Here is a 27,667-nt window from a genome sequence, read left to right on the forward strand (position 1 = left end):
CACAAAACTCAACACTGCACCTTTTTAGAGTTTAAATGTGAAGAATCGCAATGTATCCATCTGCATTTCTATGTTTTTATGCTGTGTACGGCAGCCAGTATATAAAGCAAGATTCAAAGTTATCTATTCAGTGTTTAAAGAATGGAGAGTGTGCCATTTAATTAGAAAGCTCTGTACAAGATATTCAAAATCAAATGCTTAAGCTACAGCAAGGCAATGTTAAAGTGGAAGAGAAAAGTCAGGAAATACCAGTAGCATGAGGTAACAAAGATGCTGTTCTATACGTGTTGATAAAATTGCATCATACCATATTATTTGATAATTAGTATGGAACCGGGTATTGTACATCTACATCCTAATAGATACCCACAGGTCGCAAAGAGTTAAGGTTTCACATAGAACTTCAACATGTTAGAGCTTCATCAGGCAATCCTGACATAGTAAAACAGACATTTTATTCTGCCTTAAAATGTCCTAATGTTGCCACCACTGCCGCAGTTCCACTAGAGGGAGCAATGATGGGAGTACAATGTAGAAGGACCACCAGCATTTTAACCACTGTGCCATTCACATCTCCTCCCAGAGGCTGGTAAAGGAGGAAGCCCTGTCTAGTAGCTAGAGTGTTAGATAGTGAATTGGGGTCTGATTCCCATTTATTCCCCTGACCAGCTCTGTGACTTAAGGCAAGTTACTTCATATCCCTCTTTCTGTTTTGTCCATTTAGATTGTAAGCCATATGGGGCAGGGACTGTCTTTCATAGTGGTGGGGATGACTTGTGTTACTCTCCAGGGCTGGCTTGGGACAGCTGGGGCCGTGCCGCCTGGCTGACAGCAGCACCATGGCTCTCTGGGACTTTTGGAAGTGCATTTGCTTGCTGCCCTCCCATGGTCAGTCTAGAGTATAATTGTTCCTTGTGCTTTCTGTCCCCTTGTGGTCATTCTGGAGTATAACTGTCCCTGCTACCAGACTTCTCCATATCCGTTTGATGAGAAACAACTGAATCCTGCAAACATCCCATTGTCCTGGTACACCCAAACTCTGACCTTCCTTTACGTTCTGATAAGAGGAAGCTGCCTACCAAATTTGGTGGCCCTAGCTCTTTGTTTCAGGAGGCGTTCTTGAGCAGACAGACTCACTGGCAGACAGACGCACCAAGTCTCTCAAATGAATGGTAGATAATAATGTATATAAATTTGCAAGGTATTGAAAATGAACTGTGATACAACACATCCTTTTACACGCATTTGCTGCTTAATAAATGCATATCTATTTCTTTGCTTTAATAAGAGCTTAAATAGTCAAGTTGCAGCCGATCACTGTCAGTGAACCCAATTTATAACTATAAGGGCTTAGCCATGTAAAGCTTAGACACATGTGCACGTTACAACACACGATCTACTTGTCATTCTCTTGACGTGATGATTTTTGTTGTGTGGTTAATGATAGGCTCTCTTTGAACCCAATTATCACAATTCCTCTTTTAACCTTCCCTGGGCCATATAGTTCTGTCATTTACACAGCGCCACAACAAAGAGCAGAACATGGCCTATTATCTCTTTGTGCCTAGAGGAGGGAGCATCCATCATGTTATCATTACACACATCTTTATTGTTAATTCTTGGAAAGTTGTTACAAGGTCTGTTGAGCCTGTAGCCAACAACTGACGTTACTCACTTGACTGGGTTTGTGAAAACAAAGACTTATTTGCTAGCAAAATTAATGAGAAAAGAATGTCTTCAATGAGACGATAATTTATGGCTTCCACAACAGCGAGCACTTAGAGACGAACTCATCCGATTGTACAGTCCAGTGAAAAGTAGAGAAGGGGAAAATGCAGGGACTGGTTTTTGAAAACCTTATTGGTTCATTCCAAAATCAGATGTTTGGATATGGGGTCTATTTCACACAATTCCTCCAAGTTTGGGTAAGAGTTAAAAAAAATAGACCCAGATTTCTCCAACCACCCCTTCCCCAAATACTATTAGGTTTAAAGACAGAGAAACAAAACCCTGTGGATAGCTGCTGTTTGATGCCACATTTTAAATCATACCAAGAATGTTGGCTTCTGAATGTATTTTTACTTTGTTTTACACCACTCAATTGTCAAACATTTTCCAATGTGGTTAGAAATCTATATATTCAGAAATAGTTCTGGATACTTTATACAATTGCAAGAGCGACAAATACAAATATATATTTTTTTGCTGCGACTCCATTCCCATTGTGGTCACAAACACCGATTTCCCCCTTTCAAATGCAGAAAATAGCAAATAGAAAAGCAAGAAAATGCATCAGAAAATAAAACCTGTCTAATGGCTACCAAACTTGCAGAGTGTCAGTTCTACTTTTTTTGTACAGATAGGTTTTAGACTCTATAATAATCATGCAGCTAAGATACAAGGTCTCTTGTTGGCAATAACCTACATGACATGACTTAGAAGGCAGGTGTTACTGTAATTAGCTATTGTTTGACTATCAAAAGTCAGAGCTGATTAAAGCCACTAAGTACAAGTGCACTATTTTATTTCAAAGAATATTATGAATTGCATGCTGGGACTCTTTCACGGCGGCCCTACCTTCTGGAGTCTGCTAAGAGCCCATGCCAGCAGTAATCAAAACTAAAATCTGCATAAACCTTCAGGGTTTTAATTCAAGCAGAGCTCTTTCATTAGAAATATGTTACTTTATGAAATCTGGTCGCCAGCAAGGGGAGAAAAATGTGACTTCTTAAGAAAAGTGAATGGCATCTCTTTAGTGATTAACCCAAGATTAATGGAGGCTCCCACTGCTAGGCCTAAGTCCATTTTATTGCTAATTCATTTAGGTACTATTTCAGATGTACTTGATGAAAGTCACCTGCTAAGAAGTCATGTTTTGGCAAGCAAGAATAGCCATTATGGTCAAATCCCAAATAGAATTTTTATTAAAGAAGCTTTGAAAAAGTCAGTCTTTTAGGGACATATTATTTAATGTACTCAATTAGTTAAAAATTTGGGGCCTAAGTCACTAATCAAAGAATCAGAGTTATTACATGTGGTGTTTTTTTTTCTTTATATAGATCTTTAATGTGCAAGTTAGGGTGAGTATTGTCTTGTACGTGTGAAACACATAGGGTACGTCTACACAGCAGCGTTATTTCGGAATAACTGACGTTATCCTGAAATAACAAAGAGTGTGTCAACACTGCAAGCTATTATTTCAAAATAATGGTGAGCTGGAGAACTTCTTACTCTGACTCCTGTAACCCTCATTTCGCAAGGAGTAAGGGAAGTCGGAGGAAGAGTGTTCTTCCTTCGACTTCCTGCTGTGTAGACAGCACCAAAAGCGAAATTAAGCTATTTCGACTTCAGCTACGTAATTGACGTACCTCAGGTTATGTAGCTCAATTTTTGCTCTGCTGTGTAGACGTGCCCCTAGAGACAAAGGAAGCCATCCCTAGACTTACCAAGAAGTCTGTGGGATTTGGGACGCATGTTCCTTGAATCCAAAAAATATGGGACTGGTGGAGCCCCTCTTTGTTTCCCATGGTGTTGTGACCAGGGGAAATTCATGCAAATTACTTCTCAGTGAGCGGTACATTGCCACCCCATTCGGTATTGTGTGTGTGTGTGTGTGTGTGTGTGTGTGCGCAAGAGAGAGAGATGTAGAGGCTGAGTTCATTCATATTAATAGTGATGTTCACTGGTTGAGTTCATTCATATTAATAGTGATGTTTTATTTCCTCCTTTGTATATTGTGGTTTTTTGGGGAAAAAACCCAAATGTGTCCACATTTCACAGTTTATGACAAAGCAGCTATTCGGGCATATCTGCAGAATGAACAATGAGCGAAAAGTGAAGACCCTAGTATTTGGCATAATGGATCATCCAAATAGGAGCGGCAGACCCCACAGAGAATGTGGAGATGATATAGTAGATTGGTGCAGAGATCGTCTACAGAAACTAAGCAACTCCGCACTGGACAGAGAAAGATGGAAAGAAATAGCGAGGGAGGCATCGGACACCGATGGGCATTGAGCCCATGGCTGTTGAAGATGATGAGTACACGTCTGTCGGGCTTCAGCTACCACATACACAGCCAGAATAACCCTCCCCAAAGCTTATCTTTCAGGGATCCTTATCTTTCATGGGCTCACTGGTTTTTGAGCATGCCTTGGGCATGCTGAAGAGGTAGCTCTACATTGGCTGGGCACATCCTGATTGCCAACTCCAGGTGTGCACTCGCCAGACTCCTTTGACTACTTCCTGACTCCTAACTTCTCAGGCGAGGCACCGGGCTCCCTCCTGAAGAGGCTATACATGTAATATGACTGATGACTCATGAGAGGAAGGCCAAATGAAAAAGGCACTCTCACATGACAGGGATAATAACCACAAACTCTTCTCTCCCTTGACAGAACCCTCCCTTCCTCTTAAAATACAGCACATCATCAGAACAAAGGTCCAAGACACAAAATTAGATGCGGAAAAGATGGATTTTCCCCACCCCTATCTGGCTTCCGCACACCCCAGAACATTCATTACTGAAATGGAAAACTTGAGATGTCTGGCAATGGTAACTTAGGACCCCCTAAAAGCCACATGAGGTAACTTGATATTAGCAATCACGTCTATGCCTTTGCATAGCTCCCATCATTTCTGCTGCAAGTAGCATGTCTGTGCACAGAGGATGGCTGTGCGTAAAATGGTAAGGCCCCTACAGCCAGCTAACAATGTTTGTAATGTCTCTGTCTCCATGGAGGTGATCAAATTAATTGATGGCTGAGGCTTCATAGAAGCCATGCCATTGGCCTGTTCTGGATCAGCTTATGGGATGGGCATCTTGGCCATGCTCTCTTCTAACCAACATCATGGAATTTTGCAGGTAAGCCCTCTCCCCACTATGTTGGAGTGGGAATTCTGGGAATTTCGTGCAGCTATAATCCTTGGACTTTCCATCACTGAGGTCCCCTGGCCATGGCTATTCTTGGGAAAGGTCATTAGTCTTTTATTGGGTTCATAAAATAGTTGATTCTACTAGGATCCCCAGGAGCAGTTCAAGAGAGTCTTGAATTAGCATAGATCTGATGAGGCACTTTATGTGACTATATGCAAATAAAATTGCAGCTGCACATACAAGTGCACGAGAAAACTTCCAATACAATTTAGGAGACTTTTTTCAAACCTGTCCCATTATTTTCAGAAATTAGAAGTCAGGGGAAATGAATATGTGGGAGCTTTATCTAATCCAAAGGTTTCTGAAGAGTTTGAAGTTAAAAGCTGACAAAGGATTTGGAATTTGTCCCTAGAACCAAAATGTGTATTCAGATATAAATATTCATCATAGAATCATAGAACCATAGAGCTGGAAGACACCTCAGGAGGTCATCAAGTCCAGCCCTCTGCCCAAGGCAGGACCAATCCCAACCTAAATCAACCCAGCCAGGGCTTTGTCAAGTCGAGACTTAAACACCACTAGGGATGGAGACTCCACTACTTCCTTAGGTAACCCATTCCAGTGCTTCACTACCCTCCTAGTAAAATAGTTTTTCTTGATATCCAACCTAGCCCTACCCCACCGTAACTTGAGACCATTGCTCCTTGTTCTACCATCTGTCACTACTGTGAACAGCCTTTCTCCATCCTGTTTGGAACCTCCCTTCAGGAAGTTGAAGGCTACTATCAAATCCCCTCTCACTCTTCGCTTCTGCAGACTAAACAGAGCCAACTCCCTCAGCCTCTCCTCATAGGTCATATGCTCCAGCCCCCTAATCATTTTGGTTGCCCTTCGCTGGACCCTCTCCAATGTGTCCACATCCTTTTTGTAGTGAGGGGTCCAGAACTGGACACAATACTTCAGATGTGGCCTCACCAGAGCCGAATAAAGGGGAATAATGACATCTCTGGATCTGCTGGCAAAGCTCCTCTTAATGCAACCTAATATGCCATTAGCCTTCTTGGCTAATGTTAGATTCTAACTCTACAGATTTCATTTTGATTAGTGCTGTAATCTGTATATTTGATCAGAAGAACATAAGAACGGACAGATTTGGTCAGGCCAAAGGTCCATCTAGCCCAGTATCCTGTCTGCCAACAGTGACCAATGGCAGGTGCCCCAGAGGGAAGGAACAGAACAGATAATCATCAAATGATCCATCCTCTGTTGCCCATTCCTAGCTTCTGATAAATAGAGGCTAGGGACACCATTCCTGCCTATCGAATAAAAAAAAATAAAACGGATTAATGAAGTTAATAAGAACAACAAAAACAAAAGAGAATCTCTGCAGGTAGCCATATGACTTCTTTGAATAGACACTTAGGCCACTTCTATACTTATTGTGATGGAGACTGATCTTCTGGCATTAAATTTAGTGGGTCTAGTAAAGACCCACTAAATCGAATGCTGACGGTGCCCCTGGTTGGGGCCGGTACTTCTCTCAGTCGTGAGGAGTAAGGAAAGCAGATAGGAGTGTTTGCTCTCATCGACCTCCCGCTGTGAAGACAGTGTCAAGCTTGGCTTAAGGTACATGGACTCCAGCTATGTTATTTACATAGCTGGAGTTGTGTACCTTGAGCCAGCTTTCCAGATCTAGCATAGACCTGGCCTCAGTTTCTCAGGATGTGTTAAAAACCAACCCTGAATGGTTCTGCCACAAGGCACATTGCTGATATTCCATGGCAATGCAAGCTTTTTATCGACGGGGGCAAGAAATTTCCTGGTGTTTTTACTAGCAATAGTTAATGTGATTTGAAAAGGCAACATATATTCAGTGCCAAAGAGTTATTTTGATTAAAGACAATATACAAAAACCAACAAACCCTGCAATTTCTCCATCTAAGAGATACATTTCTGAAGGGGATGGGTTTCTAAAAGAGTCGCCTACGGGTGATAACGAAGTTAACCTAATCTGTTCCTTCTTGTGTACTGGGGCACTCACACATGCAAATCTCGTCCCTCGTTCAACTGTGTTTGTTCACCTCCATAGCCCTTCAGTGATTCAAATCTGTGTCTTGCTATCCTATAATACCCTTGTCTAACAGTTCTTTTTAAATGCATGTGTTAATTATCTTGCCACCGCTGTAATTTCTCCCTGTGGTCCATTAATTAAGAGGTCACAATCTAAGAGCATGTTTACCCAATAAGCTTTCTTTTTTAATTATCCTAATTGCTTGAATACTGACAAAGGCTCTGTCCCTCCCCTTTCCCTCAGTGGATTAGCAAATGACATTAAAAACCCCACACAATGATGGGTTTGTTAAATATATACATTTATACCCCCACCATGTTGTATCATCAAAGGTCACTGGGGGAAAAAAACGCTATACTTGTATAGCTGTGTAAGGCACTGGCAAAGGTAAATTCATGAGGCTCAATTTATCAATGTAAAAATTACACTGGTCAGGAAAAATATTAATACAACTTTTACATTTCCAAGGCCATGAACTGAAAAAGAAGATTGTATGGTCTGAGTCTTAAGTGGAAGACAATCAGTCTATTAAAGAAACCCACAGCTGTATGTTTGCATTCTGTTTGTATAACTTTGGATGAAAGCAACCAGCAAAAACAAGCAGGGAGCTGGCTTTTATTGTACAAAAGATCTATTATTGGGGGGAGTTTCAGAAATGCCAGGCTCCGGTAGGTCTAATGGAGTCTTGCACCTTATTAATCTGGTCACAGTTTCACTTTCTGTTGTTTTAACAGAACTGAGCACAACAAAATCTCTAGCATCTACAAAATGGAAAAACATAGTTCATGTTTGTGAGTATTTTACAAGAGGAAATTGTGCTATTGGAGTTCCCGGTAAGATTTTAACACAAAACTAGGTAAAGGCTATGTGCAGTAAACTAGAATTTTTTTCCAGTGCTCTTTTCAGAGTGTAGGACGATATTTAATAAGTCAACAAATGAGGTTTTTTTGTTTAATAAAGCAAATGTTTCATTCAGACTAGTCATCTCTGGGAGTATATAACAGAAGTATAATTAATTAGAAATTGCTTAGGTAAGCGTGATTGATGCATGGTAAATAGATGTTTCCAGCACTTATTGTTTCTCCTTGATGGATTAGGAAGAGTTGTTTAACAGTTCATTTGACCAGTCTCTCCTGGTGTTTCTTGAGTCTGGCTGTGCCAGTCAGCACCAGCAGTTCCTTGGTAGTTTAAGTCTCTTTAATAAAGATTAAGATGTCAGAGGTCCTACATTGCACAAAATCCCTATTTTATTAACTTCTCATTATCAGCTGAAATATGAAGGGCATTTCTTTTCCTCTAAAGTAGAGCATTTTCAGGGGGAGGCATCGATATAGATATAGATATAGATATAGATATAGATATAGATATAGATATAGATATAGATATAGATATAGATATAGATATAGATATCCTAGGCTACGAACTGAAGTACATATATAAAGTATACTTATGATAATTAAGAGCTGGTTTATTCAACCAAGCTCATACCAAGGAGCACCTACCCATGTGGGCAGCAGTCAAGCTGTCATTGTGGACTTTTACAGAAGTTTACAAGTTGTTTCCAGAGGTAAGTGCGGTAGTCTATATTACTTACACTTTTGGTATTCTAGCCATTAGTGTTTTCACTGAACAGTGGCAAAGTGCAGATCACACTGACTGAATTGCAACATTAAGTTCACCAAGACAAAAATATCAGCGTTGTTTAGTTTTGGTCATCATCTCTTCACAGCTCCACCAAGAGCACAGACGGTAACAGTGCAATAGGTCGCTGTATGATTACACCCATTAATACAGATCACAAACGCATTCAAAGTCCACTCCCTGATCAGAAGCATCCATCATCAGCTCTAACGCCACCATCTGAAGGTAGGCAGCTGCTGAAAAAGTTAAATTGCTGAAGGCAGCAGCATAGTCTGGCACCCATGTGCCATCTTTGTATAAAGAACTGCTTTGAGGCTTAATATCTGTATCTATCCAGATATATACGCTTGCATTCTAACACACACACACACAGACACACACACACTATGGCTAATGATTCATCACACAAAAAAAAGATATTTAAAGCTGCTCCTTTTTCCTGCATGATCAATTGGACTCAAGTTTTAGAGCGCTTCTGAAAGCTGCCCACATGACACATTCTGCACATTTTATGGGGCAAAGTCCTTTGAGATTCACCTGGTTTTTGAAGGTGTCCATCAAAGGAAGTCTTGAGGGTAGCTGTGTTAATCTCTAAGGTGCTGCAGGACTATTTGCTGTTTTTTAAAGCGTTTTTTTTTCCGTTACAGACTAACAAAACATGTGGATGGCATCATGAGCTTTTGTGAGCACAACCCACTCCTTCAGATGAATGCAGTAAGGGGTCCACAGTGCAAATAAATAGCTACAAAAGAGAGGAGGTGGGGAGGGAAAGAGAAGAAAAAAAATAGGAAAAAGTATTGTCAACTCTATTAGCCTCATTTAGCACAAACACTAACTGACAATATTTCTTCCTATATTTTTCTTCACTCTCCCTCCCCATCCCTTCCCTTTCTCTGCTATTTATTGAACCCTGGACCCCTTAACGCCATTCATCTGAAGAAGTGGGTTGTGCCCACGAAAGCTCATGATGCCATCTACATGTTTTGGTAGTCTCTAAGGGTACGTCTAGACTACATGCCTCTGTTGCCAGAGGCATGTAGATTAGGATACCAAGCATAGGAAAATGAAGCAGCAATTTAAATAATCGCTGCTTCATTTAAATTTACATGGCTGCCGCGCTGAGCCGACAAACAGCTGATCAGTTGTTTGTCGGCTCAGCGCAGTAGTCTGGATGCGCGGGTGTCGACATCAAAGGCATTTGTCAGCCACCCAGGTAAACCTCATCCCAGGAGGCATACTTGGGTGGTCGACAAATGCCATTGATGTCAACACCCGCGCATCCAGACTACCGCGCTGAGCCGACAAACAGCTGATCAGCTGTTTGTTGGCTCAGCGCGGCAGCCATGTAAATTTAAATGAAGTGGCGATTATTTAAATCGCCGCTTCATTTTCCTATGTCTGGTAGCCTAATCTACATGCCTCTGGCGACAGAGGCATGTAGTCTAGACGTACCCTTTGGTGCATCAAAGGAAGGTCACAGTTGCTGTTAGAATCATAGTACACTAGAACTGGAAGGGACCTCGAGAGGTCATTGAGTCCAGTCCCCTGCCCTCATGGCAGGACCCAGTACCATCTAGACCATCCCTGATAGACGTCTATCCAACCTGCTTTTCAATATCTCTAGAGATGAAAATTCCACAACCTCGCTAGGCAACTTACTTCAGTGTCTAAGCACCCTGACAGTTAGGAAGTTTTCCTTACTGTCCAACCTAAACCTCCCTTGCAGCAGTTTAAGCCCATTGCTTCTTGTTGCCTGGTACTTTCTCTGAGCAAAATGGATACAACTGTGAAGTGTGTTTAAGAAAGAAAGTAAGATCTATTGCAGGGGAGGGGAACCTTCTTTGGGTTGGGGGACACTGACCCACAGAAAAATCTTTTGAAGGCTGCACACAAGTGAGAAGCAGAAAAAAAACCCCAACCCTCACTGTGGTCCCTTATTGAGAAACAGAAAGACACTCCCCACATTCCCCTTGCATGCCAGAGCCAGGGGGCCGAGTCTAGTAGATTTTGTGTTCTGCAACCTCCATGGGAGAGCAGAGGGGGAGCTGAAGTGCTAGCATAGGCTCCCCAATGCTGGGGGTGGGCCCTGAGCCTGGGGGGGGGGGGCGGATCCAGGCAATCTAAGGGCCGCATCTGGTCCCTGGACCTGAGGTTCCCCACCCTGATCTACAGCCTTCCACCAAGTTCAACAAGTGTCCTAGCAGGATGCAATAGGAAAACTGAACTCAACCCTATAATAAACCTAACTGAGAATTTTTCATCAAAATAATTTTTAAATCACCAGGCTATAGAATCCTTCTCTCTCTCCAGCCCAGTGAACTGTTAAGTATTTATACAAAGTGGGACTGCACCAAACAGAAGAGAGTAACAAACATCCTACCCCACCCCACCCCAGAATACTCCTAGGACATAGGAGACCGCCCTTCATCACATCAGGCACATCTTAGGCGGGAATACTAACTACCAAGCTATAGAAGGTGCTCTCAGTCTCTTTCTCTTGAGCTTTTTTGGGGAGGGAGGGGCAAAAACCTTGAAAAGTCTTGGGTCCATCCCAGTGAGAAACAGAAAAAAAATCTGAACATCTCAAAAAATAGTCGCAGGATGGAAATACTCTCTTTCACCCAACCCTACCTATAGACCCTTTCCTGTTATTGTTAAGATCCGTTACTTTGACCTGCATAGTACAAGGCATTCTCGTGCTAATGTGTAAGAATTTACATGGAAGTTCCTAATGCCACAAGATAAATAACATTTAATTGATGACTGGCTCTTGAGGTATTTGTAAGACACTTCGGCTTTGGTGTTTCCTGATATTTCCTCCACATTTTCCTGGTTTTTTAAAGAGCCCAATATTTGGGTTTGACTGGTTTTCATCCAACGTTTTGGAAGTGCTGAAACTCCCTGAACCCAGCTCCCTACTTTGAGGGGCAAAATGGCTGCTCTCTCACTGGACGGCAGAGAGAGTCTGCCATCCTGAGGGGTGAATCTGGCAGGCAGCTGTGTCCTGGCAGTTGAGATGGTCAGACTGCTATGGGGACAGGCCAAATCCTTCCTCAAATGCTACACCATGAATTGCAAGTACCTGTGCCCTTGCCCCCTCTGGCCTCTGCCCCCTCACCTGCCTGTCTGCTGCACCTTGTGAGAACTGAGCATGCCTCACTCACTCGCCCCTTGCACCTCTTACTCCTGGCCCTTTGGGCTCTTTTTTAACCAGTTTTCATCTTTTTAAAAAGGCATTTGGCATAAGCACTGATCAATTCCCAGTATATTTTAAACAAAATAGAAAAAAAATTAAATGAAGGTCTTTAATTACACGGCAGTCTGAACCACTTTATAAGTCTCAGAGGGGTAGCCATATTAGTCTGTAACTTTAAAAACAAGGAGTAGTCCTGGGGTATCTTAGTCCAGGTCTGCACTAGGGAGTTATTTCAAAATAACCCCCCTTATTTCAAAATAATAAGCGGTGCGTCCACACAACCAAGCCCATTATTTCGAAATAACAGGCTGGTTATTTCAAAATCTGTACTCCTGCTTTCCTCAGGGAATACGCTTATTTCAAAATAGTTATTTTGGGAGTTATGATGTCAAATTTAGTTATTTTGAAATAATTTCCTAGGGTAGACATGCCTTTAGAGACCAACAAAAATGTATATAGTGTCATGAGCTTTTGTGAGCAAAACCCACTTCCTCAGATGAGACAAACCTGAGACTCAAGACTACTCATTGTTTATACCACTTTATGACTAAATCGACTTATATAAATACAGAGGAGGAGCCATGGTAATCTGTAACTGAATAAACTTAAAAAACAAATAGTGGTCATGCAGCACCTGAGAGACTAACAAAAAATATAGAAAGCATCATGAGCTTTCGAAGAAGTGGGTTGTGCCCATGAAAGCTCATGATACTATATACGTTTTTTGTTAATAAATACAGATGTTAGACTAAATTCGTCAGTGTGTTCACTCCTGTCACTCTTTTCAAACCTTCGATCTTGACCTTTGATTGTCCTCCATCCTGCCAAAACACCCCTCGTGCTACATCATGGTCCAGTTCATATTACAGGCTTTGCCCATCAATAAAAAGCAGCAGTTGTGTAGAATTAGTAGTATATTTATTCACTGAGTGGCTGCTACCATCACTTACAAATTTAGAGCACTTTTCCTTTTCACCAGAGGGTGTATTCATCTAGTCCTTTGAATGCAGGGTCATTGCAAAGGGGAGGAGACTGTAGCATCAGCTGAGCAAACAGCTGGCTGCTGGTAATATATCCGCACCTAAGTTAAGGTCTGCAACTATAAGCAATCAGCTTTGAGGAAAATGCTGATTTTTCTGAGCTGACTCCCTTGATAAAGCAGGTCAATGTATCATAAACTTCAACCCATCAATATTTAGGAAGGAGGAATACATATGCTATAGCTTGTCTATTTCAAAGGTATGTATGTACAAAAGGCATGATAAGTGGGCGCTGAATGATTGGGAGTGGCAATTATCAGTTATACATATCACTATAGTCTCCCGGCTTTTCAATGGCACATAGTTCCTAATACCGTGTTTACTAGATCAGGAAAAAAGGGACTCTTAATACTGTGCAAATATGACTTACCAAAGGACTTTGCTTTCTCACCTATTCTTGGGCTTTTCAAATCAACATTATTAATTGGCTAGCTTATCGGTAAGTGCTGTCTGGCAGTTAAAAGATGTTTCCACCCATTGCAATGATACATAGAAACTGAGCAATGTCAGCCACAAGGACAAACAAATTTAACAGCTGAAGCCGGGGAATATTTTGACATACTAAGTCATCTTTAAAAAGAAATCCTATGTTTAATTGGCTATTCTTTAAGATGTCAGTTATTTCATATTAATTAGTCATTGTCTTATTTTATAGGCTCTGCAGATTAATTCAGAGGATTGATTTATAGAGGGTTTTTAAAAAATATATTTTTCCATTTTACTTCCCTACCCCCACATGGGCTAAATTGGCAAGCCACAGTGGGGTAATGTAGGAATATGCATGTTACATAACTGAGGTGGTGTTGCTTACTTGTTGCACTGGACTGGTTTCCAGGGCAGTTAAGGGAATAAAATGAATGCTTCCCTTAGTCCTCACGATTGAGAGAAGTACCATTTTAATCCATTTTAATTTTTTTATTCAATAGGCAGGAATGGTGTCCCTGATTCCTAGAAATAAAAGGCCTAGGATTTTGGTGATGGGCCAAACTTTATCAATGCCAAGTGTATGCTGTAGTTCTATTTAACTGTAGTTAGGGGCAAATGTTCTTTTTTATTTTCCTTTTGTATATGTATCATTTCACTGGTTTTCATGCTTTTCTATTTATTTTATTTGGAATTTGATTTTTTAATTTATTTTCCAACAAGAAAGGAAAGGCCTTCACTGAGATGGAGAAATTGAAGAGTCCGTTGACAAATCCTCCTCTTTCCTTCACTATAAATCATACATATGCTAATGTTTCACTAAAGGATACTCACTGAAACGCAATGAGAAATGCTAGACCCCCAAAAACAATAAGTACAAGAACAACTGAAAACTAGCAATGATTGAGAACTATCTGGTTATCCATTACCACTCCATCATTTGTGGGTGAATTTGATATTCATTACATTTACTGTCTATTGGACTGACTCCTTTTAGAAGAAGCTAAGGAATATACAATAAAAAAACTGTGCAAGTTTTCTCATAAAATTTCTGCCAATACAACTTCTGACCCGTTCTTTAGAAATCAGCCATTTATGTCAAATTACATACTTTTTTTTAGCTCTGCCTATGTACAGAAGAACCAGTTTGGAGAAAAGAATAAAAACTTCTCATTCTAAAAAACCATACCCAACTCCAAACCTTTTTTGCAAATTGGAAAAAAAAATGTTTGCTTATGTTTCTCGTTATTTATTTTCATGAGCTTCTAACACTTCAAGATGCTGTCTAGGATTGGAAGCAGAACCACTAAATACAAGAAAGTCTATTTCTTAGCGTAGTTAAATGCAGAGATCACTGGAAATATCACCTTAAAAATGTTATGCACAAGATTTCCACTTAAGCATTGTAGACCTGGAGCATCCAGATAACTTTTAGAAAAGCAATTGAACTTGATAGTATGTATCCAAACCAAACAGACTCCAAAATGTCTGAGAGTCATCAACGACTTTTTCTCCAGCCTCTGTATCATGTGGTATATACGAACAGAAAAGGGCCTTTAATTATCTCCAGACACACTGCTTTCATGGTCATGGCTATTTGACGGGGCTCTTTTTGTGCAAAGATTTTGAGTCACAAAAACACAAACATTCATATGGAGGATGCTTGAAGCCTTCACTGTCACTCAGAAATAACACGGGCATGGTTTTAAAATCTTGCTTTTATGACTTAATTTCTGGAAAAAATATCTTGCTAACTGGCTAAGAAGGAATTGATCACTTACACTAAGAATATTAGCTGAATTATCATAATAGTCATTATTAGCAGTAGTAGAGATGGGAAAAAGCAAAAGTACATCTTACTTCTCAGAAAAGAGGTAGTATATTATCTGTGTAAACATTTACACACCCCTGGTCAACATCATCAAATTTGAACTCTTCCCAATATTTAACGATTTAGCCTCACAATGTTCCCATGAAGCAAGGAAGTTTCTTTTTTCCTATCTGAAAGATGTGTAAACTGATTCATATCATTTTTATTAGACTTATCCAGTGTAATGTTGTAAGTAAAAACTGCAGAACCAGAAATAAAACCAAGAAGTTCTGAGTCATCCCTGGCTACAACTATGAGAGAGGAAGAAAATTCACCAAAGGTTTCCATTAAAAAAATATCAGTCACGCATGAGAATGACCAATGGAAGGCAAGCTTTAGTTCTTTTAGGCAAATACAATAGCTGCGGAAAAACATTGCACAAAGTCATTCCATTAATTTTTAAATTAAGTTCTCGAGGAACCAGGTTTCATACTCTTAACTAAAGAACCATGAAGTCGATTTTGGTACACTAACCTCTATGTTTGTTTCTGAAATTTCCACTCCAACCTGCCAATAATCAAAGTGGGGTGGCATTAATTTTCTCCTGGATCATGTTGACTGGATTCTGAAGCAAAAAATTGTCTAAAGATAATTCAGAAACTGTTTCCAGTAATTCAGGATTTCCATTCAATTCCTCTAGGCCTGAGGAAACAGGCTGTGAAATAATACTCTGAAAGTATTTTAATGGGGGATGTGAATACCTGTTTCCAAAGTAGTAATTAACAACAAGGAAAACTGTTCAGTTACAGGCTAACATCCATCTACATCATGCCAGCATTCATTGATTTAGATGGAGTATATTGTAATCAGCTAATGTCACGTCACCACTTGCCGGAGGATCGATGCACTGGCGATTGATCCTCTGGGGTTCGATTCAGCAGGTCTAGTAAAGACCTGCTAAATTGAATGCTGAGGTCACCCCGCATTGGAGATAGTATTTCTCATTGTCATGAGGAGTAAGGGGAGTCAAGGGGAGAGTTTCTCCCATCAACCTCTCACTGTGGGGCCACCCCAGAAAATTGGTGCAAGATATGTTGACTCCAGCTACACAATCTACATAGCTGGATTTGAGTATCTTGCATTGATTTTCTTCCCCAGTGTAAACCTGGCCTAAATCAGCATAAGAGCAGAATTGCCTTAAAATGGACCAGATTTTCTAAATCCAGTAGCAGGTGGGACACTTATTTAAATAAATTTCAGCAGAAGTTTCCCTGGAACATGGGAAACTTCCTTTCATCGCAGATATTTTCAGTATCCACTCCACACGCTTCTGCACTAAGTAGAGTCACAATAAAATCTAGAGATACAAAAATGAACCTCTCTTTTCTTCCCTTCCTCTCCCACACAAGAGCATCTCTTGGGATTCAATTCTTGTTCTTCACAGAAGGTAGGGATTGCATTCATATGTAGGATATGTCAGGAACATCAAAAAATCGTCAGTCAAGGTAGCATGCCGTCACTGCCTTTTTTTCTTCACTTTTTTGCTCATTCATACAAGCCAAGTTAAGTTACATACAACTCTGACTTATGCCCAATGGATTTTTGGTAGGAATCCAGGTCCCTTAGTAAATGGTCAGAGATTGTTAAGCACTATAGATAACAACAGGTATTCTATACGTCTGAACACAAAACGGGATGTTATGCAAAGTAGGCCAATTATCCAGCTGTCTAAATAAATATTTAGGAGCTGGACTTTAGCCTTCTGGTTTTGAAAATGTTGTCCTTCCTGTGTCTATTAAGATAACGATGGGTGACGTGCAAACTGTGAGCCACATGGGGCCATTAGGGTAATCTGATTGCGGGACATGGGACATTTTGGTGATGTGGACTGTCCGCAAGTACTGCCTCCGACAGCTCTCTTTGGCCAGGAATGGTGAATCTCAGCCATTGGGAATTCTAGGGGGTGGTGTCTGTGGATAGTCAACATCAGCAATATGTCTCACGGCATGCAATCAGAGTACCCTGATGGCCACATGGGCCACAAGCTGCCCACCACTGTGACAAGGGTCCTAAAATGAGAAGATGGATCTAAGGTTTCTCAAGGGCTGCCAGAATTTAAGCCTCTTCAACTGGCCTGCTAATGGGAGGGGGGAAGGCGACAAATGGGGCAACTGCCCCAGGGGGCACGTCTAAACTACGTTTTACTTTCGAATGCAGATATGCAAATTTGGCAGGAATTTGCATATCTTCTGATCACTTTTTTGAAAGAGTGTTTCGAAGGTTCTTTTGAAAAAGGGATTTTTTTCAAAAGAACTGCATCTAGACGGTTTGCTTTTTCGAAAAAAAAAAACCCTCTTTCAAAAAAGCAATCAGAAGAAGATATGCAAATTCCCACCACATTTGCATATGTTCTTTCAATAGTAAAACATAGTCTAGACGTGCCCTGGGCCTGGCGATTCTGAAGGGTCTGTGAATCCTGGCTGCAGAAGCTGTTACCATGGCAGCAGTGGCTGGAACTCCAGGACCTTTAAAGCACTGCTGGAATGCCACACAGTGCACTCAGGGCAGCACTAAGGCCTGGTCTACACTATATAGGAAGGTCAAAGTAAGAAACGCAACCCCAGCTCCGTAAGTTATATTGCAGAAGTCAACACAACGGAAGGCCGACTGGAGCAAATGCTCCCCTTGGCTTCCTTTATTCCTTGTGAGTACCAGTGTCAACAGCGGGTGCCCTCTGAGTTTGATCTAGCGGGTCTAGACTACACCCACTAAATCAAACCCTGGAAGATCGATCACGGCAGTGTCAATCTTCCATGTAATATAGACGTGCCCTACAGGATGGGGGCATGGCATGGCACATTCCAGGTGACACCAAGGACTGGCTGCCTCTGGCCCCACCCCATCCACCGAAGACTCCGCCCTTCTGGGAACGTAGAGCTCGGACCCATCCATGTTGCCTAGGGACCCGGGATGGCTGTTGGCTCCCTCGCGCTACAGATACCCTGGGAACACCAGCACTCTGGTGGAGAGAAAAGTTCTGCAACAGCAGAAAATGTACACAAAGACTGATAACACCCACTCTTCCTGACTCAGGCAGCCCAAGTCTAATCAGGGAATTTTCAGTATGTAACATCTATCTAAGAGGAGAAGAATTCCAGCCTAAATTACACAATTCATAACTAAAGGCGGAAGGATGAAGTTCACATTCTATTTTTTCCACTATCTTATCTTCACAGGTCTGCGGAACACTGCTAGGATGAAGGTGCTGTTAATACAGGAAAGCTAAAATCAAAGCAAAGGTGATAGAGAATAATGTGCCATAGAATGTTTCTGATTATCTGAGGACAGTCCGGAGCTTCACTGCAGCTTTATTGGTGATATATTAAAGCACATGAACGTTATCATGTGACCTTTTGCCCCTGTCTCTGTGTCTACAGAGCGCTGTGGGGCTGTGCAAGGTTCTAGAGGGACTAAAGAGTTAAAGTTTTGCCTGTAGCCATTATGTTTATGTAGAACATCACGCAGTCGAAGTCCCCATTAATCTGGGTAATTCAGATATCAAATGCTCAGACAGAGAGAAAAAAACCGCAATTGAAGTAGCATGTCTGAATCCTAGCTTCTTGTTCAGATATATAATTTATAGCCAGTGGAGCCAACAGACTTGTCAGGGCCCTGGGAAAAGTGGAGGGGGGGGGGGGCGGGACCTTTGAAGAAAGGGTGGGGCTTGGCAGAAAGGGCAGGGCTTGGCAGCAGTAACGGACACCTCCCTCTGGTCTGGTAGGAGTCTCTGACTGGACTGCACAATCTCTCTGTCCAGGGACAGGCCCACGAGCTGGGAATTTGAGACCTCTGAGCTAGATATTGTTCTCAGAGAGTTAAAACAAAGTTTATGATGAGAGATGATTCAATATTTTCTGACAACATTTTTCCCCATTGGTAAAATGTTGATTCTACAAAATCAAGAGGTTTGGTGGGAATGTACCAAATTTGTCATCTCTTTTGACAGGAAGTTATTGAAATGCTTCATTTTGATGCCTTACAAAATATTCTGAGATTTCCACTTTTCATCCCTGTTCAGCCTGAAATGAAATTTTCTCTTCACCCGTATTATGGTACTGGAAATCAAGGACATAAAATGGAACAAAAAGAAATATTCATTTTGGATTACAACTCTTATTCATTCCGATATAGGGCCAAATTTTCCACGTGCCTGAAAATCAGCCTCTCATTTTGTGCTTGCAAACTTTTGGAGACAATTATTTGTGTATGCATAAGTCTGATTGCAAAATAAAGCAGATTATTTCAGCACATTTTATAGGCAGAGATTCTCCATGTCGAAAGAAAGTACTGGTCTGAGAGGCAACATGAAAATGTTTTGTATGCTTGAACTAGGCACAGGACTCAAGCAACATACTGGTTGGTCTGTCCCTCCTACATACATTTCTGGCCCCCCAAAAACCCAAAAAGAGCTTCTTTTTTTTTTCCTGCTCTGGTTAAGTGCCTCAGAAAAGTATTACTATCACACTTTAGGTCTTGTTTCGGTTTTGTTTGTGCAGTACTGCCAGGAGCTTCATCAGTCTCCCCTTCTTTCCTCCCCCCGCTATGTCCCCCTATTATTGTCTAGACTTGTGAGCAGGAGGGGTCTAATAGGCCTCCTAGCTTATCCATATTCTTCACTTTAATAGAGCTGCACAGTTTAATTAACAGAATATTGCAGGCACCTGAAGATTACAGATTTTATTACTACCACCATCTGGCTTCTATAATGTATGTAACATATACAATAAATCCTGCGTCCAAACAATTCTGCAAAGAAATCTGTCCCACTCAGGGTAATCTATTCTTACAGCTCTAATATATATACACTATGTTGCATCTAAATAATTGGTGGCAACACACACACTTGCATCTCTTTTTCTAAACTAGAGTATTAGTTACAGTCGTCTCCGTTTTCCCAATCTGTCTCATTTGTGGCTCTGAATTTAGATCTTGAATACAGCCACATCCATCCGGTGGCTGTAGAGGCTAGGGTGGGGGTGGTTGGGTTGGTTTTGTTTTGGAGGCTTTTATTCTTTACCTTTTAAGTTAATGTACAGTTCTGATGTCCCAGAGGCGATCGTTCTGAAATTGGTGATGTTTTGTCTGCTTTGGTGATTTAAGGTTTGTCAGAAAATGTCAGAAAGGCCATGAGGCCAAGGGCTTCCTGATGACTGAGGATTTTCTTTCACATGACCTTCCTGACGTTGATTTTGGGCTCCAGACAGTGCTGCCTTCAGCTCTGACGGGGGCCGGCTGGCAGCAGATACACGGGGATCTCTGGGGCATTCTGGCATTTTTAAACTAACTGGAGGCTGTAATACTTCCTAATCATCCAGAGTATTATTTCAAAAGTAATCACCTCAGAGGCAGCACATGAACTCTCCACTTTTGTTTTATTCTGCAGCTAATTCCCGTCTGACAAACAGCATGCTTTCAAGTGCATTCCAACCACGAAAACCACATCTTAATTTAAATGGACAAATGCATAAGCTGAGCAAGAGTTTGGGATTTCACAGATGGCCTTCTATTTGGTTCTTTTGACAGAGACAGCCATGAACACACACATATACAGGTGAATGTAACATGGCTAGGAAATGGTTAAATAGCCAAGGCATATTTCGGAGTCATTTTGCTGGTAAAAGTGTCGAATTCCACCACTATGACATACAGATTCCTATTATTTCAGCAGCTGCCACAGGTATTCATACATTTGCATGAGACTCCTATAAATAAATGATTATTCAATTGAAAAGTCACATCAGAAAGTGTTATTCACTTTGTTATTCATTACCCTCCTCTTTAAAATGCTTTAGTTTCCACTGAGGGAGCGGAAGCAATACCAGGTGATTTAGTTAGCTGACCACACGGCATGAACTGAAATGAACAAATAATCAAGGCAAACATTTTGTGAATAACCCAGACGCTGAAAATTACATGGCCAAACCATTCTGGGAATAAAATCACACACGAGTCAAAAGAGAAATGTAATGACTTGCGTGGCTGGCTTTAATTGTCAGCATTTTTGCCTTATGGTAGGTCTACACTACAAGGACAGGTGGATCTAAGCTACACAATTTGTGTTATGTTAGTAGTGTAACTCAAGTCGATGTAGCTTAGGTCTACTTAGTGCAGGGTCCATTCTGTGGGAGGTGGACAAAAAAACCCTCTCCTGTTCAACTCCCCTTACTCATCTTATTTTGCTTGAGGACTGATGTTGACGGGAAAGTGATCGGTGGTCGATTTAGTGGGTCTTTACTAGACTCACTAAATCGACCACTGGTGGATTGATTGCTGCAGCGTGGATCCAACCTGAAGTGGAGACATATCCTTAGCGAGATTTCCCTGTATCAATACTAGCAAAGGACAGGTACAATGGTTGTAGTGTTTGGGGTTTTTTTTAAACTAAGTGGCTAATAGAAATGAACTAAGACAGGAATAACTGATCTAACCACGCCCCTCCTCAAACTTCCAAGGCAAAGATATAAAGGAGGAGGGGGGAGGACACCAATTCATACCAATCTGGGTTTTGATTTTGTCAAATGGGACACCTTCCTGTTATTCCAACACAAACCGTTAGCACTTATTTCTGCTAATGAACTTAGGTTTCCTCAAAGTCAGAGCATTTATCTTTGAGGAAAACAGAGATCCCATTCCAGAGAGGCAAAGGGAACTCACATACCTGTCAGCCTCTGAAGGAAATACACATTTTTATCTTAAGAGATATTGTTGTACTATAGATGTGAGTCATTTAGAATAGTGTGCATAAATAGCCCAGTAATACAGTTTAGCCACTATCCCCTGGGATACATCGGTCACTTAGACATGAAAATATAACAGCGGGCAAAAAATTAGTGTGAAAAGAATTAATTAGCTTCATTGCACTCTGGATTAATCTGATGGCTGTGCTGATTTAATGGAGACTCCGCGAGAGTGGAGGGTGAAAAAAATCAACTTAATTTACAAAAAAGTCACATTTATAATGAAATAAGGAAGTCTTCGTCCTTTCTGTGCTTTGCATTAACTCACAAGCAGAAGCTGTGGTAATTTACCATCAGTCACCCTTATCATCCATAGTATTGACAATATTGAAAATTGAAACTGTTGCAAAGGTGCTGAGTTCACATGCTCTTGTGTTGCGTGGGGTGAGAGTTCACTTCAGAATACCCGAGTCGGAGACAGAGAGAAATCTTAACAATTGCGGGTCTTCTTAACTTGACCTGATTTATACATTTAACTACCACCGTAAAAAAGCCTCTTCAAAGAAGTATTTCTCGCTCTCTCTCACACACACACTCCTTCTCCCCCTCCTCATGTCTCTCCCCCCAGTTACAACACTAATCAGACAATTGTATCAGAGAAATTAAATCCACAGCATTAGTAGTACAAAGTTATTTGACCAACACTTGGTTTTCTAACTTCTCCGTGGCTGCTTTACACCATTTTTACTTTACATGCTTCATTTCAGCAAAATCAAGGATGCAAACTTCTTAGTACTTAGTTTCCATGGAAACCTAAGCTGACCTCAACATTATTGTTCTCAAGAGGGAACTGACTTTACTATATGTTCATTCACTGAATTAATGGACTCCTGGTTCTTTTATTAGCAGCCCTCGAACAATGGAAAGAGAGAAATGTTGTAAAAAAGACTCTCAGAAAACTGTTCAGTCCTTTGTCCAGGGCTTATTGGAATGACGCAAGTCTATTCAAGAAAAGATTATAAAAATCAACTCAAAGCTGCCTCTGTTTGTGGCAGCTAAACATACTTCTATTTCATAAAGATATAACCTATAAAATGAGCAAATTAAAGCTCTTAGGAAACAGCAACTCTATGTCAGAGATCATGTTGAAACTGGATTTTAGATATGACCGTTGGATATTGCTGTTCACGCTGATACAGTTTTGCGAAACATCATCCCGGTTTGGTTTCAGACACCTCATGGAATTGGCTTTGAACTCCTGCTGGATTAATGCTTTTTATGAGTGGATAAAGATAAAACATGAGCTAAATATAAACACAAGAGACAGACAGCATCACAATTTAGAAATAATTACATTTACTCTCTGGTCTGCACCCTCTCTATTACCGCTGGAAAGACCTTTTCTAACGGCTCACACTTATCCTAAATGTAGGCAGTTAGTGGCTCCATTCATGGATCTGTAAATTAAAACAAATATTACTGAAATGTGGGGATATTTTGTTTACAGTTTTAGGGAATCCACTGGTCACTCTGCGTTTGTAAAGTGTTTAATGCAGTATAGTAAACTCATGAAAAATGTGGCGAATCCATGAACATTGAACAGTTGAAGTTAAAATCTTTAAGTCACTCTCTCCGTGAGTATCTAATATTATGATAGACTGTGCTTAGGCCTCAGGCTGTATGGCCTAGCTAGTAATTGCTCCACAAAAGACAGTTAACAGTTCCCCTGCTCTTCCCTAACTACCTTCCTGACTGCTTATTGAAGTCTGATTTCTTACTCCTCCAGGTCATCATTCATCAGCCCTAGAGATCCCGCTGGGACAGTCTGAGGAGACCTTTCCATATCCCCTGTTACCAGAGGCCATTTCTGATGGCCCAGGCTTTAGAAAATGTCTTCACAGCAACCCAGTGGGACAAGCTATGGTTATAATACCCAAATAATCATTTCACAAATTATCATAATTATCAATCAATCATCCCGTTCGAACAATGCATTTCTGAAGTATCAGATGGTTTTCATGACCTGTAGCATTTTGTATACAATAAGAAGCCTGGCGAGATTTATAGGTTCATATGTGCAGCAACAAAGCTAAGTTATTTTTTAATTTCAAAACCCACACTACCAACAACTTTCTACTTGCATGGCACACTTTGTGGTACTTCCTAAATGGTCAACGTTTCCCGGGCTGAGATAGTCTGGTAGCCTTGAGCATTGTTTAGTGAAAACCCAGTTACTTACTTTGGAAAAAAGGGGTTACTTTCAGATTATATTTTCTTTCCATCTGCACTGTATTATCAGCATCTTACATGTTGTAATATAAAATAAAGTGAGCCAAAAAAGGGCAAAAGAAAAAGTGGGATATATATATATATATATATATATATATATATATATATACAGAGAGAGAGAGAGAGAGAGAGAGAGAGAGCTCTATGATATCAGATTGAATCTAACTCTTTTTAAAGAGGATGGTATCTCCTTCTCCCTGTGTAGTACAGTCTTGTTAATGGATAAATTCAAGCTCTCCAGAAAGTCAAAGAATACATTAAAAACCTTTTGCCAAATGTCTATCCTATTGGATTTTGATAAGATGGCTATTGAGCTTTAATAATGTCTTCTATCCATTTTCAGCTGGCCCTTAACATGTCTCTTTATTTGTCCCTAAAGCCTCTTCAGTGATGCCTTTTTATTACAAGTCTCTCAGCTTGCTCTCCCGGGAGACAGGGCCGACAAGAGTGATAGATAGATAACTCTATAGATTATCTCCCACAGATGTTTTCTCTCCAGTAGCCCCTCAGGCGATTCCCTCTAAGTAAACAGAGACTAAATAGAAAGTCTACCGAAGAGAGAAGTCCCTGAGGTCTCTTGTCACCACGGTTGGAAAAACAGTCCCTCCAGAAGAGGTTGGTTGGGAATGCAGGGGCCTGCACCCCTCTCAGCATGATTCTCACATGTTCATTCAAAGTGACTTTTAGAGCAAAGTTAAATACAAGAAGCATTACCCATCCTAAATTAAAGCATCGTGGAATGAACACTGGCATCATTTTCCTACCTGAACAGGGAGTATTACCTTTCGTTTCCCTCTCAATGTTAAATCAAACTGATAAGGATATAAAGCTGTATTATCTGCAGTGGGGAAGCTTGGAAAATGCAGATAAAAAGCACATCAGCTGCCCTTTAAGAAAAATAAAATAGAGGCCAGCAGATTTCATCAGGCAAGATGTGCTTGGGAATATATAAAAATATCTCTATGAACATAAAAATGTATGTGCACATGAATCTACCCGAGGGGATGTATGCGGTGTATTAAAGAAATGTGATTTTTTTACCTGATTCTCTTTAAGCAAATACTTCAACCTCCAGAAAAAAGTATTCCAAACGATGTATTGGCCCAATGCAATCAAAGCTAATGATATGCACATACACAAAAATGTTTGGCAGTTCACTTTGGCTGGGATGCACATGCTTAGAGGTTGGAATTATTCTATGAACTATAGGAATCGCTAGATTTCACAAAACTGGGCTAGAAAAGGTCCCCATGGGAAAAGGTCCTCTTACTAGAGTCCTAGGACTTCCTATTCTTCTGGGCCCAGTACCACCTCAAAAGTCAGCCTTCTAGTGTTAGTCTTACAATTCTGCTTCTAGCTGCTACACAACCCAGACATGCAGAAGCCATTATATATTGTGAAAAAGTTAGTTACACCTTAAAAAAATCCACACAATTGGGCTACGTCTACACTGGCATGATTTTCCGGAAATGCTTAAAACAGAACAGTTTTCTGTTATAAGTATTTCCAGAAAAAGCGCGTCTACATTGGCAGGATGCTTTTCCGGAAAAGCACTTTTTCCGGAAAAGCGTCCGTGCCAATGTAGATGCGCGTTTCCGCAAAAAAGCCCCGATCGTCATTTTTGCGATCGGGGCTTTTTTGCGGAAAAGAAATCTGTGCTGTCTACACTGGCCCTTTTCGGGAACAGTTTTCCGGAAAAGGACTTTTGCCCAAATGGGCGCAGCATAGTTTTTCCGGAAAAGCACTGATGATTTTACATGAGATCGTCAGTGCTTTTCCGGAAATTCAAGGGGCCGGTGTAGACAGCTGGCAAGTTATTCCGGAAAAGCGGCTGATTTTCTGGAATAAGTGGCCAGTGTAGACACATCCCAGGAGTTGATTTTTATTTTACCCTAAGCTAAATGATAGCCTTTATTAATTATATAATAGTGTCCTCTATGTAAAATTCCTGAGCATTTCACGGTCAATTTATTAATGGGAAAGGATTGATAAAAAGTAGAAACTTTCTCTAGCTGGTAATTTAACCAGGAAAAATGATGCTGAGGGTTTAAAGTGAACAAACCTCACGTATCCCACTATACTTCAGTTCTGTCAGTCTTGCTGCCATGTTCTCAGAGAGCATGGACACTCTAATTGACTATTCTTTTCCCATTTTTTCTCCTTTCCTTTCCCTCCCGATCCCCTCTCTTTCTCTGCTATTTATCTGGAACCTGGACCCCTTAAACTCCAGTCATCTGAAGAAGTGGGTTGTGCCCATGAAAGCTCATGATCCCACCTGCATGTTTTGTTCGTCATTTTTTAAGTTTTTTCCATGCTCTCACTTTCTCACTTTTTTCAGGTCTTCCTTCTTGGCCACTTCTTTTTTGCTCACTCCTAATTTATGTTCCCTGCTACTGCCCCTTTAAGAATCTTTGATGAAAGAGCCACCCAAAGAACCTATTTCCAAACCAGGGTACCACCACTTGGTTCTGACTTCCCTTGTTTGCAGCCCACCCACTACATTGACATCTGTCTTAGTGACGGGATGGGGAGCGAGACATATTCCTGTCTTCCAGCATGCCTCAAAATTGAAGAAGATTAAATGGAAATCAAACCCCCAAAAATGTTGTATCCCATTGGGTATGGCCCTGTCATGATTCAGCAAGTCTGGAAACTGAAATGTTCCCCCCATGGCTGCTTGTACTGTCAGAGAGAAGTACAGATAAAGCAACAATTACTCTTATACAAAATTAGGTCACATTGTCTCATCCTGATGCTGCAAAAAATCATATAGGGTTATTTTTCATTCTTTTTCCCCCCTTCCTCCTTGCTAAAAAGCTGTCCAGCAATGGTCCTTTCACAAGCCACTAAGTTTAGACTTGAACTCTTTACCTTACTGCTCTGACCTTTTTTACCCTGGCTGTAAAACCTGACTGTCCATCCTTCAGTAAATTTATCACCTCAAACTCCCACCAATGCTTCTCTACAATGCATTTGGAAGAAAAAGTCACAGTGGCAGTCCGTTTGTCAAATGCCATCATTGCACAGGTTTGCATTTGGAGTAAGGGGATTTGGAAGACACAAGAAAGGTTTTTTGGGGGGAGGGACAAAGTTGCCATCTTTTGTTTCGAAACAAAAATAGTACAATTGTACTGTGGTTTTTTTTAAAATTAATCTGAAGATGTCAGTTTAATGTTTCCTCATATTCTTCCATGGTTCAAAGCCTTCTTCTGTTTAAATGTGAATTTGCAATATTGTAATAAGAGACTACCACAAAGGAAGAGCAGTGCAGGCCATGGAAAATTTCCGTCCACCGTTGTGATAAGTGGGTTATGATAATAAGAACCTGCCACCTTGTCACCATGTCTACTCAAACAAAAGGATCCCACTGAGGCACAGAGGAACATGAAATGAGTTATGGAGATCAACAAGGTAAAAAGTTCAGCCCTATTGCTATCGGTCCCCTTGCAAGGTCAATGGATGGTTAACAGACATTTCATAGAGGAAAGTTTAGCTTCCAAAATAAACGCTGATTTTGCTCAACCTGGTGAGAATAGAACAGACCCTCCTGGACATAGATGTGTCTTAATATCTGTTCTTAAATT

The 27,667-nt window shown here is 40.8% G+C and overlaps 1 protein-coding gene and 1 long non-coding RNA gene across 5 annotated transcripts in view; one reads left to right on the plus strand and one right to left on the minus strand.

The window, feature by feature from the left end:
- The window catches only part of PRDM16 (PR/SET domain 16), a 537,737-nt gene that overhangs the window by 241,800 nt on the left and 268,270 nt on the right, over positions 1-27,667 (minus strand). The gene's annotated exons all lie outside the window — the stretch shown is intronic.
- LOC142819438 (uncharacterized) lies at positions 17,583-20,637 on the plus strand. Its single transcript, XR_016347801.1, has 3 exons — positions 17,583-17,685; positions 18,294-18,356; positions 20,501-20,637. It is a non-coding gene; the product is annotated as an uncharacterized LOC142819438 (long non-coding RNA).

The sequence above is a fragment of the Pelodiscus sinensis genome, chromosome 24 (assembly GCF_052426305.1).
Source record: "Pelodiscus sinensis isolate ZL-2025 chromosome 24, ASM5242630v1, whole genome shotgun sequence".
Classification (NCBI taxonomy): domain Eukaryota; kingdom Metazoa; phylum Chordata; order Testudines; family Trionychidae; genus Pelodiscus; species Pelodiscus sinensis.